The sequence below is a fragment of the Bombina bombina genome, chromosome 4 (assembly GCF_027579735.1).
Source record: "Bombina bombina isolate aBomBom1 chromosome 4, aBomBom1.pri, whole genome shotgun sequence".
NCBI classification, from domain to species: domain Eukaryota; kingdom Metazoa; phylum Chordata; class Amphibia; order Anura; family Bombinatoridae; genus Bombina; species Bombina bombina.
The window spans coordinates 393,752,528-393,769,420 of NC_069502.1; positions in this window are offsets into that span (position 1 = coordinate 393,752,528).

The following is a 16,893-nucleotide window of genomic DNA, read 5'->3' on the forward strand; positions in this document are numbered from 1 at the left end:
GAGGAGCTCTTCAGGACGGATCGGTGAACCTGGCAGGGTGAAGATAAGGTAGGAAGATCTTCAGGGGCTTAGTGTTAGGTTTATTTAAGGGGGGTTTGGGTTAGATTAGGGGTATGTGGGTGGTGGGTTGCAATGTTGGGGGGGGGGTATTGTATGTTTTTTTTTACAGGCAAAAGAGCTGAACTTCTTGGGGCATGCCCCGCAAAGGGCCCTGTTCAGGGCTGGTAAGGTTAAAGAGCTTTGAACTTTAGTAATTTAGAATAGGGTAGGGCATTTTTTTATTTTGGGGGGCTTTGTTATTTTATTAGGGGGCTTAGAGTAGGTGTAATTAGTTTAAAATTGTTGTAATATTTTCTCCAACATTGGTGTGTCCGGTCCACGGCGTCATCCTTACTTGTGGGATATTCTCTTCCCCAACAGGAAATGGCAAAGAGTCCCAGCAAAGCTGGTCACATGATCCCTCCTAGGCTCCGCCCACCCCAGTCATTCTCTTTGCCGTTGCACAGGCAACATCTCCACGGAGATGGTTAAGAGTTTTTTTGGTGTTTAAATGTAGTTTTTATTCTTCTATCAAGTGTTTGTTATTTTAAAATAGTGCTGGTATGTACTATTTACTCTGAAACAGAAAAGGATGAAGATTTCTGTTTGTAAGAGGAAGATGATTTTAGCAGACAGTAACTAAAATCGATTGCTGTTTCCACATAGGACTGTTGAGATGAAGTAACTTCAGTTGGGGGAAACAGTTAGCAGACTTTTCTGCTTAAGGTATGACTAGCCATATTTCTAACAAGACTGTGTAATGCTGGAAGGCTGTCATTTCCCCTCATGGGGACCGGTAAGCCATTTTCTCAGTCAAAAACAAACAGAATAAAGGGCTTATTATGGGCTAAAAAACTGTTAGACATTTTTATGGGCTAAATCGATTGCTTTATTTGTGCATATTATTCAAATTTAGGCTAACTATTGACATTTATAATCTTGGGGAACGTTTATAAAACGGCAGGCACTGTATTGGACACCTTTTTCAGTCAGGGGGCCTTTCTAGTCATAGACTGAGCCTCATTTTCGCGCCATTAATGCGCAGTTGTTTTTTGAGAGCAGGGCATGCAGATGCATGTGTGAGGATCTAAGAATCTCTGAAAAAGCTTTTAGAAGGCGTCATTTGGTATCGTATTCCCCTCAGGGTTTGGTTGGGTCTTAGCAAAGACTGTATCTGGGACTGTATAGGGGTTAAATTAAAAAACGGATCCGGTTCCGTTATTTTAAGGGTTAAAGCTCTGAAATTTGGTGTGCAATACTTTTAAGGCTTTAAGACACTGTGGTGAAAATTTGGTAATTTTTGAACAATTCCTTCATACTTTTTCACATATTCAGTAATAAAGTGTTTTCTGTTTGAAATTTAAAGTGACAGTAACGGTTTTATTTTAAAACGTTTTTTGTGCATTGTTGACAAGTTTAAGCCTGTTTAACATGTCTGTACCTTCAGATAAGCTATGTTCTATATGTATGAAAGCCAATGTGTCTCCCCATTTAAATTTATGTGATAATTGTGCCATAGCGTCCAAACAAAGTAAGGACAGTACTGCCACAAATAATGATATTGCCCAAGATGATTCCTCAAATGAGGGGAGTAAACATGATACTACATCATCTCCTACTGTGTCTACACCAGTTTTGCCCATGCAGGAGGCCCCTAGTACATCTAGTGCGCCAATACTTATTACCATGCAACAATTAACGGCTGTAATGGATAACTCCATAGCAAATCTTTTATCCAAAATGCCTACTTATCAGAGAAAGCGCGATTGCTCTGTTTTAAACACTGAAGAGCAAGAGGACGCTGATGATAATTGTTCTGTCATACCCTCACACCAATCTGAAGGGTCCATGAGGGAGGTTTTGTCTGAGGGAGAAATTTCAGATTCAGGAAAAATTTCTCATCAAGCTGAACCTGATGTTGTGACATTTAAATTTAAATTAGAACATCTCTGCGCACTGCTTAAGGAGGTATTATCTACTCTGGATGATTGTGACAATTTGGTCATTCCAGAGAAATTATGCAAGATGGACAGGTTCCTAGAGGTTCCGGTGCCCCCCGACGCTTTTCCTATACCCAAGCGGGTGGCGGACATAGTAAATAAAGAGTGGGAAAAGCCCGGCATACCTTTTGTTCCTCCCCCTATATTTAAGAAATTATTTCCTATGGTCGACCCCAGAAAGGACTTATGGCAGACAGTCCCCAAGGTCGAGGGGGCAGTTTCTACTCTAAACAAACGCACTACTATTCCTATCGAAGATAGTTGTGTTTTCAAAGATCCTATGGATAAAAAATTGGAAGGTTTGCTTAAAAAGATTTTTGTACAGCAAGGCTACATTCTACAACTAATTTCATGCATTGTTCCTGTCACTACGGCAGCGTGGTTCTGGTTCGAGGAACTAGAAAAGTCGCTCAGTAGAGAAACTCCATATGAGGAGGTTATGGACAGAGTTCACGCACTTAAATTGGCTAACTCTTTTATTTTAGATGCCGCTTTGCAATTAGCAAAATTAGCGGCGAAAAATTCAGGGTTTGCTATTGTGGCGCGCAGAGCGCTTTGGCTAAAGTCTTGGTCAGCGGATATGTCATCCAAGACAAAATTACTTAACATTCCTTTCAAAGGTAAAACTTTATTTGGACCTGATTTGAAAGAGATTATTTCAGACATCACTGGGGGAAAGGGCCACGCCCTTCCACAGGATAGGTCTTTTATGGTTAAAAATAAGCCTAATTTTCGTCCCTTTCGCAGAAATGGACCAGCCTCTAATTCTGCATCCTCTAAGCAAGAGGGTAATGCCTCACAACCCAAACCAGCCTGGAAACCAATGCAAGGCTGGAACAAGGGTATGCAGGCCAAGAAGCCTGCCACTGCTAACAAGACAGCATGAAGGAGTAGCCCAAGATCCGGGACCGGATCTGGTGGGGGGCAGACTCTCTCTCTTTGCTCAGGCTTGGGCAAGAGATGTTCAGGATCCTTGGGCGCTAGAAATAGTTTCTCAAGGTTATCTCCTGGAATTCAAGGAACTACCCCCAAGGGGAAGGTTCCACAAGTCTCACTTATCCTCAAACCAAATAAAGAGACAGGCATTCTTACATTGTGTAGAAGACCTGTTAAAGATGGGAGTGATACACCCAGTTCCAATAAAGGAACAAGGAATGGGATTTTATTCCAATCTGTTCGTAGTTCCCAAAAAAGAGGGAACGTTCAGACCAATTTTGGATTTGAAGATCCTAAACAAATTTCTCAGGGTACCTTCGTTCAAAATGGAAACTATTCGAACGATTCTACCCACCATCCAGGAAAGTCAATTTATGACTACCGTGGATCTAAAGGATGCGTACCTACATATCCCTATCCACAAGGAACATCATCAGTTCCTAAGGTTCGCTTTTCTGGACAAACATTACCAGTTTGTGGCTCTTCCATTCGGATTAGCCACTGCTCCAAGGATTTTCACAAAGGTGCTAGGGTCCCTTCTAGCGGTTCTAAGACCAAGGGGCATTGCAGTAGTACCTTACTTGGACGACATTCTAATACAAGCGTCGTCCCTGTCAAAGGCAAAGGCTCATACGGACATCGTTCTAGCCTTTCTCACATCTCACGGATGGAAGGTGAACAAAGAAAAGAGTTCTCTGTCCCCGTCTACAAGAGTTCCCTTCTTGGGAACAATAATAGATTCCTTAGAAATGAGGATTTTTCTGACAGACGTCAGAAAATCAAAACTTCTAAGCTCTTGTCAAGTGCTTCATTCTGTTCCTCGTCCTTCCATAGCGCAGTGCATGGAAGTAATAGGATTGATGGTTGCAACAATGGACATAGTTCCTTTTGCACGAATTCATCTAAGACCATTACAACTGTGCATGCTCAAACAGTGGAATGGGGATTATACAGACTTGTCTCCAATGATTCAAGTAGATCAAAAGACCAGAGATTCACTCCGTTGGTGGCTGACCCTGGACCATCTGTCCCAGGGAATGAGCTTCCGCAGGCCAGAGTGGGTCATTGTCACGACCGACGCCAGTCTAGTGGGCTGGGGTGCGGTCTGGGAATCCCTGAAAGCTCAGGGTCTATGGTCTCGGGAAGAGTCTCTTCTCCCGATAAACATTCTGGAACTGAGAGCGATATTCAATGCTCTCAGAGCTTGGCCTCAACTAGCAAAGGCCAAATTCATAAGGTTTCAATCAGACAACATGACGACTGTTGCTTATATCAATCATCAAGGGGGAACAAAGAGTTCCCTGGCAATGAAAGAAGTGACCAAAATAATTCAATGGGCGGAGGATCACTCCTGCCACTTGTCTGCGATCCACATCCCAGGAGTGGAAAATTGGGAAGCGGATTTTCTGAGTCGTCAGACATTTCATCCGGGGGAGTGGGAACTCCATCCGGAAATCTTTGCCCAAATAACTCAATTATGGGGCATTCCAGACATGGATCTGATGGCGTCCCGTCAGAACTTCAAGGTTCCTTGCTACGGGTCCAGATCCAGGGATCCCAGGGCGACCCTAGTAGACGCACTAGTAGCACCTTGGACTTTCAACCTAGCTTACGTATTCCCACCGTTTCCTCTCATTCCCAGGCTGGTAGCCAGGATCAATCAGGAGAGGGCCTCGGTGATCTTGATAGCTCCTGCGTGGCCACGCAGGACTTGGTATGCAGACCTGGTGAATATGTCATCGGCTCCACCATGGAAGCTACCTTTGAGACAGGACCTTCTTGTTCAAGGTCCATTCGAACACCCAAATCTGGTCTCCCTCCAACTGACGGCTTGGAGATTGAACGCTTGATTCTATCAAAGCGTGGGTTTTCAGATTTGGTGATAGATACTCTGGTTCAGGCCAGAAAACCTGTAACTAGAAAAATTTACCATAAAATATGGAAAAAATATATCTGTTGGTGTGAATCCAAATGATTCCCATGGAATAAGATAAAAATTCCTAAGATTCTCTCCTTTCTTCAAGAAGGTTTGGAGAAAGGATTATCTGCAAGTTCTCTAAAGGGACAGATCTCTGCTTTATCTGTCTTACTACACAAAAGACTGGCAGCTGTGCCAGATGTTCAAGCATTTGTTCAGGCTCTGGTTAGGATCAAGCCTGTTTACAGACCTTTGACTCCTCCCTGGAGTCTAAATCTAGTTCTTTCAGTTCTTCAAGGGGTTCCATTTGAACCCTTACATTCCATAGATATTAAGTTACTATCTTGGAAAGTTTTGTTTTTGGTTGCAATTTCTTCTGCTAGAAGAGTTTCAGAGTTATCTGCTCTGCAGTGTTCTCCTCCTTATCTGGTGTTCCATGCAGATAAGGTGGTTTTGCATACTAAGCCTGGTTTTCTTCCTAAAGTTGTTTCTAACAAAAATATTAACCAGGAGATAGTTGTACCTTCTTTGTGTCCGAATCCAGTTTCAAAGAAGGAACGTTTGTTACACAATTTGGACGTTGTCCGTGCTCTAAAGTTCTATTTAGAGGCTACTAAAGATTTCAGACAAACATCTTCCTTGTTTGTTGTTTATGCTGGTAAAAGGAGAGGTCAAAAAGCGACTTCTACCTCTCTTTCCTTTTGGCTTAAAAGCATTATCCGTTTGGCTTATGAGACTGCCGGACGGCAGCCTCCTGAAAGAATCACAGCTCACTCCACTAGGGCTGTGGCTTCCACATGGGCCTTCAAGAACGAGGCTTCTGTTGACCAGATATGTAAGGCAGCGACTTGGTCTTCACTGCACACTTTTGCCAAATTTTACAAATTTGATACTTTTGCTTCTTCGGAGGCTATTTTTGGGAGAAAGGTTTTGCAAGCTGTGGTGCCTTCCGTTTAGGTGACCTGATTTGCTCCCTCCCTTCATCCGTGTCCTAAAGCTTTGGTATTGGTTCCCACAAGTAAGGATGACGCCGTGGACCGGACACACCAATGTTGGAGAAAACAGAATTTATGCTTACCTGATAAATTACTTTCTCCAACGGTGTGTCCGGTCCACGGCCCGCCCTGGTTTTTTAATCAGGTCTGATGAATTATTTTCTCTAACTACAGTCACCACGGTATCATATGGTTTCTCCTATATATATTTCCTCCTGTCCGTCGGTCGAATGACTGGGGTGGGAGGAGCCTAGGAGGGATCATGTGACCAGCTTTGCTGGGACTCTTTGCCATTTCCTGTTGGGGAAGAGAATATCCCACAAGTAAGGATGACGCCGTGGACCGGACACACCGTTGGAGAAAGTAATTTATCAGGTAAGCATAAATTCTGTTTTTCTTATGTTTGTAAATATTTTTTTATTTTTTGTAACTTAGTTCTTTTTTATTTTTTGTACTTTAGCTAGTTTATTTAATTGTATTTATTTGTAGGAATTGTATTTAATTAATTTATTGATAGTGTAGTGTTAGGTTAATTGTAGGTAATTGTAGGTAGTTTATTTAATTAATTTATTGATAGTGTAGTGTTAAGTTTAATTGTAACTTAGGTTAGTATTTATTTTACAGGTAATTTTGTAATTATTTTAACTATTTTAGCTATTAAATAGTTCTTAACTATTTAATAGCTATTGTACCTGGTTAAAATAAATACAAAGTTACCTGTAAAATAAATATTAATCCTAAAATAGCTATAATATAATTATAATTTATATTGTAGCTATATTAGGATTTATTTTACAGGTATTTATCTTTAAATAGGAATAATTTATTTAATAAGAGTTAATTAATTTCGTTAGATGTAAATTATATTTAACTTAGGGGGGTGTTAGTGTTAGGGTTAGACTTAGCTTTAGGGGTTAATACATTTATTAGAGTAGCGGTGAGCTCCAGTCGGCAGATTAGGGGTTAATAATTGAAGTTAGGTGTCGGCGATGTTAGGGAGGGCAGATTAGGGGTTAAAACTATTTATTATAGGGTTAGTGAGGCGGATTAGGGGTTAATAACTTTATTATAGTAGCGCTCAGGTCCGCTCGGTTAATAAGTGTAGGCAGGTGGAGGCGACGTTGTGGGGGGCAGATTAGGGGTTAATAAATATAATATAGGGGTCGGCGATGTTAGGGAAGCAGATTAGGGGTACATAGGGATAATGTAAGTAGCGGCGGTTTACGGAGCGGCAGATTAGGGGTTAATAATAATATGCAGGGGTCAGCGATAGCGGGGGCGGCAGATTAGGGGTTAATAAGTGTAAGGTTAGGGGTGTTTAGACTCGGGGTACATGTTAGAGTGTTAAGTGCAGACGTAGGAAGGGTTACCGCATAGCAAACAATGGGGCTGCGTTAGGAGCTGAACGCGGCTTTTTTGCAGGTGTTTGGGTTTTTTTCAGCTCAAACAGCTCCATTGTTTCCTATGGGGGAATCGTGCACGAGCACGTTTTTGAGGCTGGCCGCTTGCGTAAGCAACTCTGGTATCGAGAGTTGAAGCTGCGTTAAAAATGCTCTACGCTCCTTTTTTGGAGCCTAACGCAGCCATTCTGTGGACTCTCAATACCAGAGTTATTTTTATGGTGCGGCCAGAAAAAAGCCGGCGTTAGTTTTTCGGGTCGTTACCGACAAAACTCCAAATCTAGCCGTAAGAGATTAAAAAATCCAAGAGGGCAATGTGAACCAATCAGAGGCTTTTTTCACCTTTATAAAGATGCAGGTATATAATGATTGTTAATCAACAAGCTGCACAAAATGCAATTACGACAAAGATAAGAGTACTCAGGAATTTAAAAAAAGATATGTACTAATATATATATATATATATATATATATATATATATATAGGCTTCTGCAAAGCCAAGAGAGTGTAAATTAAGTATGTAACTCTTTCAGCTTAATAATAAGGTTTGTGTGACGGATACCCCCAGCTACCCCGACTGGGTAGCTCCGCCAAACGGGTCCTGCTTCCTCCCTGCCGACTGCAGCTATGTAGCTGGCAAGTGAACACAGCCTGTAGACACCCCTGATGCCCGACAGCATGAGTACCCAGGGTCCCAAGCTGTGGCAGACTCCAGCTACCCAGACTGGGTAGCTCTTCCTGAGGATCCTTTCTCTGCCTGGAACAGGCTGCTATGTAGCCCAGGAAAGTGATTTTAGCTGGAGCCCACCCAAATAACTAGACAGACTAGCATTCAGGTGAAACAAGAACTGATTTTATTGTACAACATACACTCCTTTTATACACACAGCTCATCTTGATAAAAAAGGGAGACAATACCACAGTTTTCCCGCCATTCCCGCCCCTCCAGACTGACCGGCGCCTCCATAGCAACCATAGTCTCACAGAATCCTAGGAGACAGTGATGACGGTTTTGAGGTGATCCCAGTGGAGCAGTGTCATTTGAAAGTTCTCGGTCCCCAGATGCTTCAGTCCAAAAAGCGGCGTGATTCATTATTGGAGACTGGAGATACAGCCAGCTCCCCTCCGGTAATTCCCCCACCTCTTGTCCTCCCTAGGGGCTACTAATCCCCAAAAGAGCAGAGCTCTGGAGCACAAGGTTGCTGGAGCGACCAGGGGTAAAGTTAGCGGGTGTTCTGCTGTCCTGTGGCCGACCGGGAGTTCGAGGGGCCCGGACAACCTGAGAGGGGTTAGGCGAGTGTCCGTTGTGAGGCGGCCGACCGGGAGTTCCAGGAGCCCAGCAAGCCTAGGAGGGTTTTCCAGGTCATAGACCAGCTCTTTTCTAAACAAGTTTGGAACACAAAACCATGCAACCAAAAGCTTCCAGAGATTGTGGTTGCTCTGAGGAGCCCAAAACCACTGAGAAAAAACAGGGGTTATGTTGTAGGGGGGTGGGGGTAGCCATAGCCGTCTGGTATCCGTGACATCTTCCCCCCTCCAGTTCGGCAGACCCGGCTAGACCCTTAACGGGTCGGCCTGGGGCTGTCCGACGGTGGCCCTCCACTTCTCGGTTGCTGGGAGAGGTGATCCCATCTCTCCAGAGCTTGGGGCATCCTGGGGGGTTCCGGCTGGCGTTTATACGCTGTGCCCTGGGGGCAGGGATAGTCACATAAGGCAACATCACAAACAAGTATGCCAAGGCCGGCTCCCAAGCAAATGCTGTCCCACAAGTTCCAGGGTCCTCAAGTTCCAGGGCCACACTGCCTCACTCCGTGATACTCGGTTTAGTATTGGCGGACCCACCCCAGACCAGAGGGGGAGGTTTCTCCTTGGTGGGGCAGGCAAAGTTCGGGTGCCCAAACATGTGGCACCAACTGTATAAGCTTTTCTCCTCCTTGCCTAATGCAACGCCTGCCCCCGGTGAGAAATAGTCTGGGACAAGAAAAGGGTAGAGACCCTGCCAAGCTACTGAGGGGAGAGACCGTCTGTCTCTTCTCCCGTGAAGGAGATCTACCGCTGGGGAGGGAGGTCTGCAACCTCCGCTCCATGGGAGACTGTGCTGCCACTGGGGAGGGAGACCGGCTGTCTCTGCTCCCTGTATGGGGTTCTGCCACTGTGGGGAGAGACCAACTGTCTCCTCTCCCAGAAAGGGATTCAACCGCTGGGGAGAGATTTTGATACCCGTCTCTCCCTGCAAGGGCTTCTCTGTATGGGGAGGGAGGACGACTACCTCCACTCCAAGGGGATGGCTCTGCCACTGGGGAGAGAGACTGACTGTTCCTCTCCCTGTACCTAGCTCTGCTGCTGGGGAGAGGGACTGACTGTCTCCTCTCCCAGGAAGGGGTTCTGTTTACGGGGAGGGAGGACAACTACCTCCACTCCCAGGGGATGGCTCTTCCACTGGGGAGAGAGACCGACTGTCTCCTCTCCCGGCTCTGCCACTGGGGAGAGAGACTGCCTGTGTCCTCTCCCAGGAAGGGGTTCTGTTTACGGGGAGGAAGGATGACTACCTCCACTCCCAGGGGATGGCTCTGCCACTGGGTAGAGAGACCAACTGTCTCCTCTCCCGGCTCTGCCACTGGGGAGAGAGACCGCCTGTGTCCTCTCCCGGGAAGGGGTTCTGTTTACGGGGAGGAAGGACGACTACCTCCACTCCCAGGGGATGGCTCTGCCACTGGGGAGAGAGACCGACTGTCTCCTCTCCCTGTACCTGGCTCTGCCGCTGGGGAGAGAGACCGACTGTCTCCTCTCCCAGGAAGGGGTTCTGCAGTTGGGGAGAGTTATCAACATAAATCTCTCCCTGCAAGGGGTTCTCTGTAAGGGGAGGGATGACGACTACCTCCACTCCCAGGGGATGGCTCTGCCGCTGGGGAGAGAGACCGACTGTCTCCTCTCCCTTGAAGGGGTTCTGTTTACAGGGAGGGAGGATGACTACCTCCACTCCCAGGGGATGACTCTGCCACTGGGGAGAGAGACCGACTGTCTCCTCTCCCAGCTCCTGGCTCTGCTGCTGGGGAGAGAGACCGACTGTCTCCTCTCCCAGGAGGGGGTTCTGCTGCTGGGGAGAGTTATTGACATCCATCTATCCCTGCAAGGGGTTCTCTGTAAGGGGAGGGAGGACGACTACCTCCGCTCCTGGGTTTCCTGGAGCTGTTACAGGTGCTGGGCAGAGGCCGGCGGCTCTCTGCCCTGTTGTCAGCACTTCTGCTGGGGTGGCTCCCTTGTCCAAGTCTATAAGTTCAGAACCAGACTGCTGATCAGGATCCCGCAGCCCTGGTTCCCTTTTTCTTTGCTGCCACTCCTCCATGGTCGAGCTCCATGAATCCCAGAGGGCTGCACCCCAGATCTGTATGCCCCTGGCACGCTGCTTAGCGAGATCCAGCAGCCTCTTGTATTTCTTGACCAGTGCCTCTTCCTGGTCGATTATAAAATCCAGATCGTCCAGCAGCCAGGTCTCCTCTAAACGATCCAGCAGTTCCTCTTGGAGCCCAGAGATATCCTCCAGACCCTGGTCTGTCTCGCTCCAAACTGTGGGTCCTCTGTCCTTTTTGTAAACAGCAATCCAGGACCGTCGAAGCCAAAGCCCTCTGTGGGGGAGCCATCCTCCAGCCATGGCTGCGCTTGCATAGCGAGCCATTGGAGGGCCCGATAGCCGTCCTCCACCCACATCCCTTGCTGGATCAGTCTATGTAGAAAAGCTAGCCATTTTTTCTTTGGCTGTTCTCCCAGGAAAGGCAGTTTCACGGTCCACCAAACCCGGAATCTCGTGTCATTCGTGGGGAGGACCTTTCCATTTTCCTGCTCCTGTAAAAGAGCCTCCCACCAGAGGTCTCGGAGGGCAAGGTTTCTCCATGCCAGAAAGTCCTGTTCCGAGCAAGGATCATTTGTTCCGGTCAGCTTTTGCACTACGTCAGTGCTATGGAATTTGGTGGCGCTATACAAATAAATGAAAATAATAATAATAATACTCTCCCTAGGAACTCTGCCTCCATATTTACCGGCTACTGTGGTACGTCTCCTCTGTCAGCAGAAACTGTGTGAAAGAAGCAGATCCCACCGCTGCCAGCCAATGTGACGGATACCCCCAGCTACCCCGATTGGGTAGCTCCGCCAAACGGGTCCTGCTTCCTCCCTGCCAACTGCAGCTATGTAGCTGGCAAGTGACCACAGCCTGTAGTCACCCCTGATGCCCGACAGCATCAGTACCCAGGGTCCCACCCTGTGGTAGACTCCAGCTACCCAGACTGGGTAGCTCTTCCTGAGGATCCTTTCTCTGCCTGGAACAGGCTGCTATGTAGCCCAGGAAAGTGATTTTAGCTGGAGCCCACCCAAATAACTAGACAGACTAGCATTCAGGTGAAACAAGAACTGATTTTATTGTACAACATACACTCCTTTTATACACACAGCTCATCTTGATAAAACAGGGAGACAATGCCACAGTTTTCCCGCCATTCCCGCCCCTCCAGACTGACCGGCGCCTCCATAGCAACCATAGTCTCACAGAATCCCAGGACACAGTGGTGACGGTTTTGGGGTGATCCCGGTAGAGTGGCGGCACTCCTAGATGCTGCAGTCCAAAAAGCGGTGTGATTCGTTATTGGAGACCGGAGATACAGCCTGTTGAAGTTATGGGGGTAGGGATGTCAAAAAAACCCAGTTCCCAAAGAAGCTCCACTCTGGTAATTCCCCCACCTCTTGTCCTCCCTAGGGGCTACTAATCCCCAAAAGAGCGGAGCTCTGGGGCACATGGTTGCTGGAGCGACCAGGGGTAAAGTTAGCGGGTGTTCTGCTGTTCTGTGGCCGACCGGGAGTTCCAGGAGCCCGGACAGCCTGAGAGGGGTTAGGCGGGTGTCCATTGTGAGGCGTCCGACCGGGAGTTCCAGGAGCCCAGCCAGCCTAGGAGGGTTTTCCAGGTCATAGGCCAGCTCTTTTCTAAACAAGTTTGGAACACAAAACCATGCAACCAAAAGCTTCCAGAGATTGTGGTTGCTCTGAGGAGCCCAAAACCCCTGAGAAAAAACAGGGGTGATGTTGTAGGGGGTGGGGGTAGCCTTAGCCGTCTGGTATCCGTGACAGTGTGTAACTCATTCAGCAGAATAATTGGTGATAAGGAAGTCCTTATTGCAAAAAATTCACTCAGGTGAATATCAAAGTATGTCTTATGCAGGAGTCAAAAGTATCAGTCCCTGGCAACCATCTCCTTCAAAAATAAGCTTTCACAGTTGTTAGATCATGCAGTTGAATATAATTACATTGACAAAGATTTAGCTACTTATTTACTGATTGATGAACCTACAACCCCTTACTTTTGCATAGTACCAAAAATCCATAAGAGCCTGACAAAACCACCAGGCCGGCCCAGCAATGGTTCACTATGTGTGAGATTAGGGGTTTGGCTTGATCACATACTTCAACCAATTATGTTAGCACTACCAGAGATAGCGCACATTTAATTACACAACTTAAGGACATCATTTGGATGCATACTTATACCTGGGTCATAATAGATGTAACAGAACTCTACTCCAATATTTCACACAAACAAGGCTTGGAGGCTATTAACTACATGTTACATAGACATTCCAACTACAGTGACGGTTATATTCTATTCATAGTCCAAATTACTGAATTTTTGTTACATCACAATTTCTTTATGTACCAAGGGGAATACTTTCTGCAAAAATGCAGTACGGGGATGGGGGCAAAATTTGCCCCCGCATATGCCAATATTTACATGGGCTGGTTAGAACTTAACCGCATTTTTGCAGATAGTTTCCCCTACAGAGATATTTTATTAATGACTTAGTGAGCATCTGGCAAGAAGACGACATACACACTGTACAGAGGCGTAACTAGAAACCACAAGGCCCAGGTGTAAGAATCTAAGAAGGCCCCCCCCCAAAAAAATAAAATGTGAATTTGATACATACTGTATTTCCACCCCCCCCCCCCCAACATTTAGCACAGTAAATAAAAAAGTGAAGTTGTTTGGAATGTTGGTATCATTTTTTTGTCAGCATGTACTACATTTGATAAGGGTGTCTATGTAACAATGAAAAATAATGTCAAAATTAAAATTTCACGATTCTTATAGGGCATACAATTTTAAACAACTTAAACAACTTTCCAGTTTACTTTTATCATCATATTTGCTTTGCTCTTTTGGTATTCTTTGATGAAAGGTAAACCTAGGGAGGCTCATATGCTATTTCCTAAGCCCTTGAAGGCCACTTCTTATCTCAGTACATTTTCAGAGTTTTTTGCAGCTAGACAGTGCTAGTTCATTTGTGCCATATAGATAACATTGTGTTCACTCCTGTGGAATTGTTATGAGTCATCACTGATTGGCTAAAATGCAAGTCTGTAAAAATAACTGAGATAAGGGGGCAGTCTGCAGAGGCTTAGATACAAGGTAATCACATAGGTATTAATATGTGTGTTGGTTATGCAAAACCTGGGAATGGATATTAAAGGGATTATCTAACTTTTTAAACAATAACAGTTTTCAAGTAGACTGTACCTTTAACTGTTTACCTCTTAATTCACAATCCTGTCATATAAATAGTGTCCTTATGGTTGTACAGGTAACTAAAAGGTAAATGACAAAAGGCTGCATATGTGATCCTTCCGTTCTCAATGCAGCTGAACAGAAGTTTTAGCCTTTATATTGGACATACAGTAAAAATGCAAGTCAAAATTAAACTTTCATGACTCAAATAGAGCATTCAACTTTAAGATTTTTCAATCTACTTATTTTAGCAATGCCACTTTGTTCACTTGGTATCCTTTGTTGAAATGTATACCTAGGTAAGCTCAGGAGCAGCAAAGCACTACTGGGAGCTAGCTGGTAACTACACACGTATGCCTCTTGTCACTGTATTCAGCTAGCTCCCAGTAGTGCACTGCTGATCTGTAGTCTTTAACACCTTTGCAACAAATAATTATATGCAAATCAATATGGCATTAATAAAATGCTGTAACATTAAAGAATTTTCTTTTTGTAATTGTATCTCCCTTTAAATATACTGTGTCAATCAGAGAAAGTGGAATAAAGGGGAAATGTAAAATGAAGTGAGTTGCATATATAATTTTTTTATGAAGGGTTAAATTGTGACATTCTTATCTGTTTTAATGGGAAGGGGGAATCAGAGAAAATTGTGGTATGTGGCTCTCAGAATATTGGTAGGGTTGCCACCTTTCATGGAAATAAATACCATTATGCTAATTAGCATAACTAATTATAAGACATTATTCAGAAAGTAAAGCTGATAGGCCTGATTTTGAACAATCATTTATTTCCAATTAGGCTTATACATAAAAGCAGTTTTACCACAAAAGCGCATTTATTTTTACATTTGTTCTTTATCTGCATTACCCTGGACCCTAAAAATACAGGCCTTTTTATCAATGGGTTAAAGTAAGTCAAAAGTAATAGTAACTGTATTTACTTTCTAAGTGATGTCACATAAATTGTGCAAAATTATTTGTGTGGTCTGTATTTTTCGTGCTCTAATCTATAGCCCCAAAAAGAGGACAGCAGGCAAAGTTACCCCGGTTAATTAATTGCAGAGTGTATTTGACAGGGAGCATGACAGTCCCTGACAGTCTTATGTGTATCTGTGATTTGACAGTTCCAAGGTTAATAGCTTCAGAACTATCATAAAAGGGGCTGATACCCCCTTAAATTACTGACCAGTCAGAAGTTAAACAGTAACAAAGAATTCAAATAATTACAAAGTTATATGGTGTAATCGTGACACTGATATCCGTGACAGGGCACAGAATGAGTAATTGCCGCAAACACTTAGCTACCAGGAGGGGTTACCTGTGGCAGCCAATTAGTTAACACAGTAATATCAGCTGTACTGCGTTAATAATGGTGGGGATTAGCTTGGTTATTTAGCTCTGCTTGCTATGGGCCGGCAGAGTGTAGTTATGGGGTCGCAATGATCGAGTAGATAGCTAGGCGGGCAGCCTCATGATGATACCGGTCCAGCCAGTGAAAATACACAAATAAATAATGCATGCGGCATGCGCCAATATGGCCGAGCACCAAACAACTGGCTGCAAAGGCCACTCACTCATGTCCCAGTCACTTTTACTAACATGATTCATCATGCACCAAGTGGGTCGCTATATAGTATTAGGTGCGGCCACCTAAGTAACATATATTAACACAGTACTGCACCCAAATGGACCTTTGCACGTCATTTAATGTTCATTAAGTAAAGTTTAAAATCACTCTCTGTCGCTGTGCTGATTTACTGCCTCCGCCATTTTTCTCTCAAGTAGGTCCTCCACCAGCTCACAGCCGCTGAGCTGCCGTATCATCCAGATTTTAGGCAGCATAATTGGTTAGGTTTAGCAATGCACTTACCTCCAGTTCCATTTCACAGTCAGTAGGCTTCTATAACTGCGTTACTGGCTGCATTCACGCAGACAGCTCCTGCCTCCTTCTTTCCCGCTCAGCAGCAATATGAGCAAATGTTTCAGAGCGTTGCCAAGGTAACTCATGGCAACGCTCTGATCTAAAACTGTTAGGAGAGGGTGCCGCCGCTGGAAAAAAAACTGAAAAAAAAAAATAAAAGTTGGAAAAAAAAGTTGTTGTGCTGAAGCTGCCCCCCCCCACCCCGAGGGTTGGACCTGCCGGGCCCAGTTGCGGTTGCGACCTCTGCATCACTGGTAGTTCCGCCCCTGACACTGTACAATCGTTTGTTGATTTCATGAATGATAATGAATTCAATTTGACTTTCACAGCCCAATCTAACAACAAAACTATAGATTTTTTTAGATCTTAGACTGGAAGCTAGGGACAATCGAATAGTGACATCCACTTATTGCAAACCGCTAACACGCAACACAATATTATGAGCTGATTCCTAAAGCACAATATCTGTGACTATGCAGAAATTGTACTGACCTCCTTAAATACCAAGAACAAGCCAGTGAGTTAACCTCCAGGCTTACACAAAGAGGATATCATCCTATATCTCTCAAAAAATTAGAAACAGAGGTTGCACAAATGGATAGACAGGTTCTCTTCACTAGAAACATTACTAAAAATACCAATAGGAGCACGAACATTGGGAAAACAGACACTAATAGCCCCAACGAAAGAAATGACTTCTATAATAACATTATATTTATTACACAATTTAGTAGACAGTACCAGCAAATCTGTAATATAATAAAGAGAAATCTAACAATCATGAAGGGTGATGAAATACTATACTCATATACTATACTATACTCATTTGAAATAATATAATTTCAAATGAGATAAAATGTATAGCGAAGAGGGCACCCACCTTAGGAGATATCACTAGAAATAACTTTGCAGGAAGACCACCCCCCAAACCTAATTGGTTAACTCCAAAGTAGGCTTCTTTAAGTGTGGTCATGTCCCTTGCAAAAGTTGTCATTACATCACAGTAACCAGCTCCTTTACTTCAAACACCACAGGTCACATTTTTCATATTAGAGATAGGATTGACTGCATGTCAGGGTGCCAGGAATCAGACTGAGACGAGAAGTGCAAACATAATCACACCTTTATTCATAG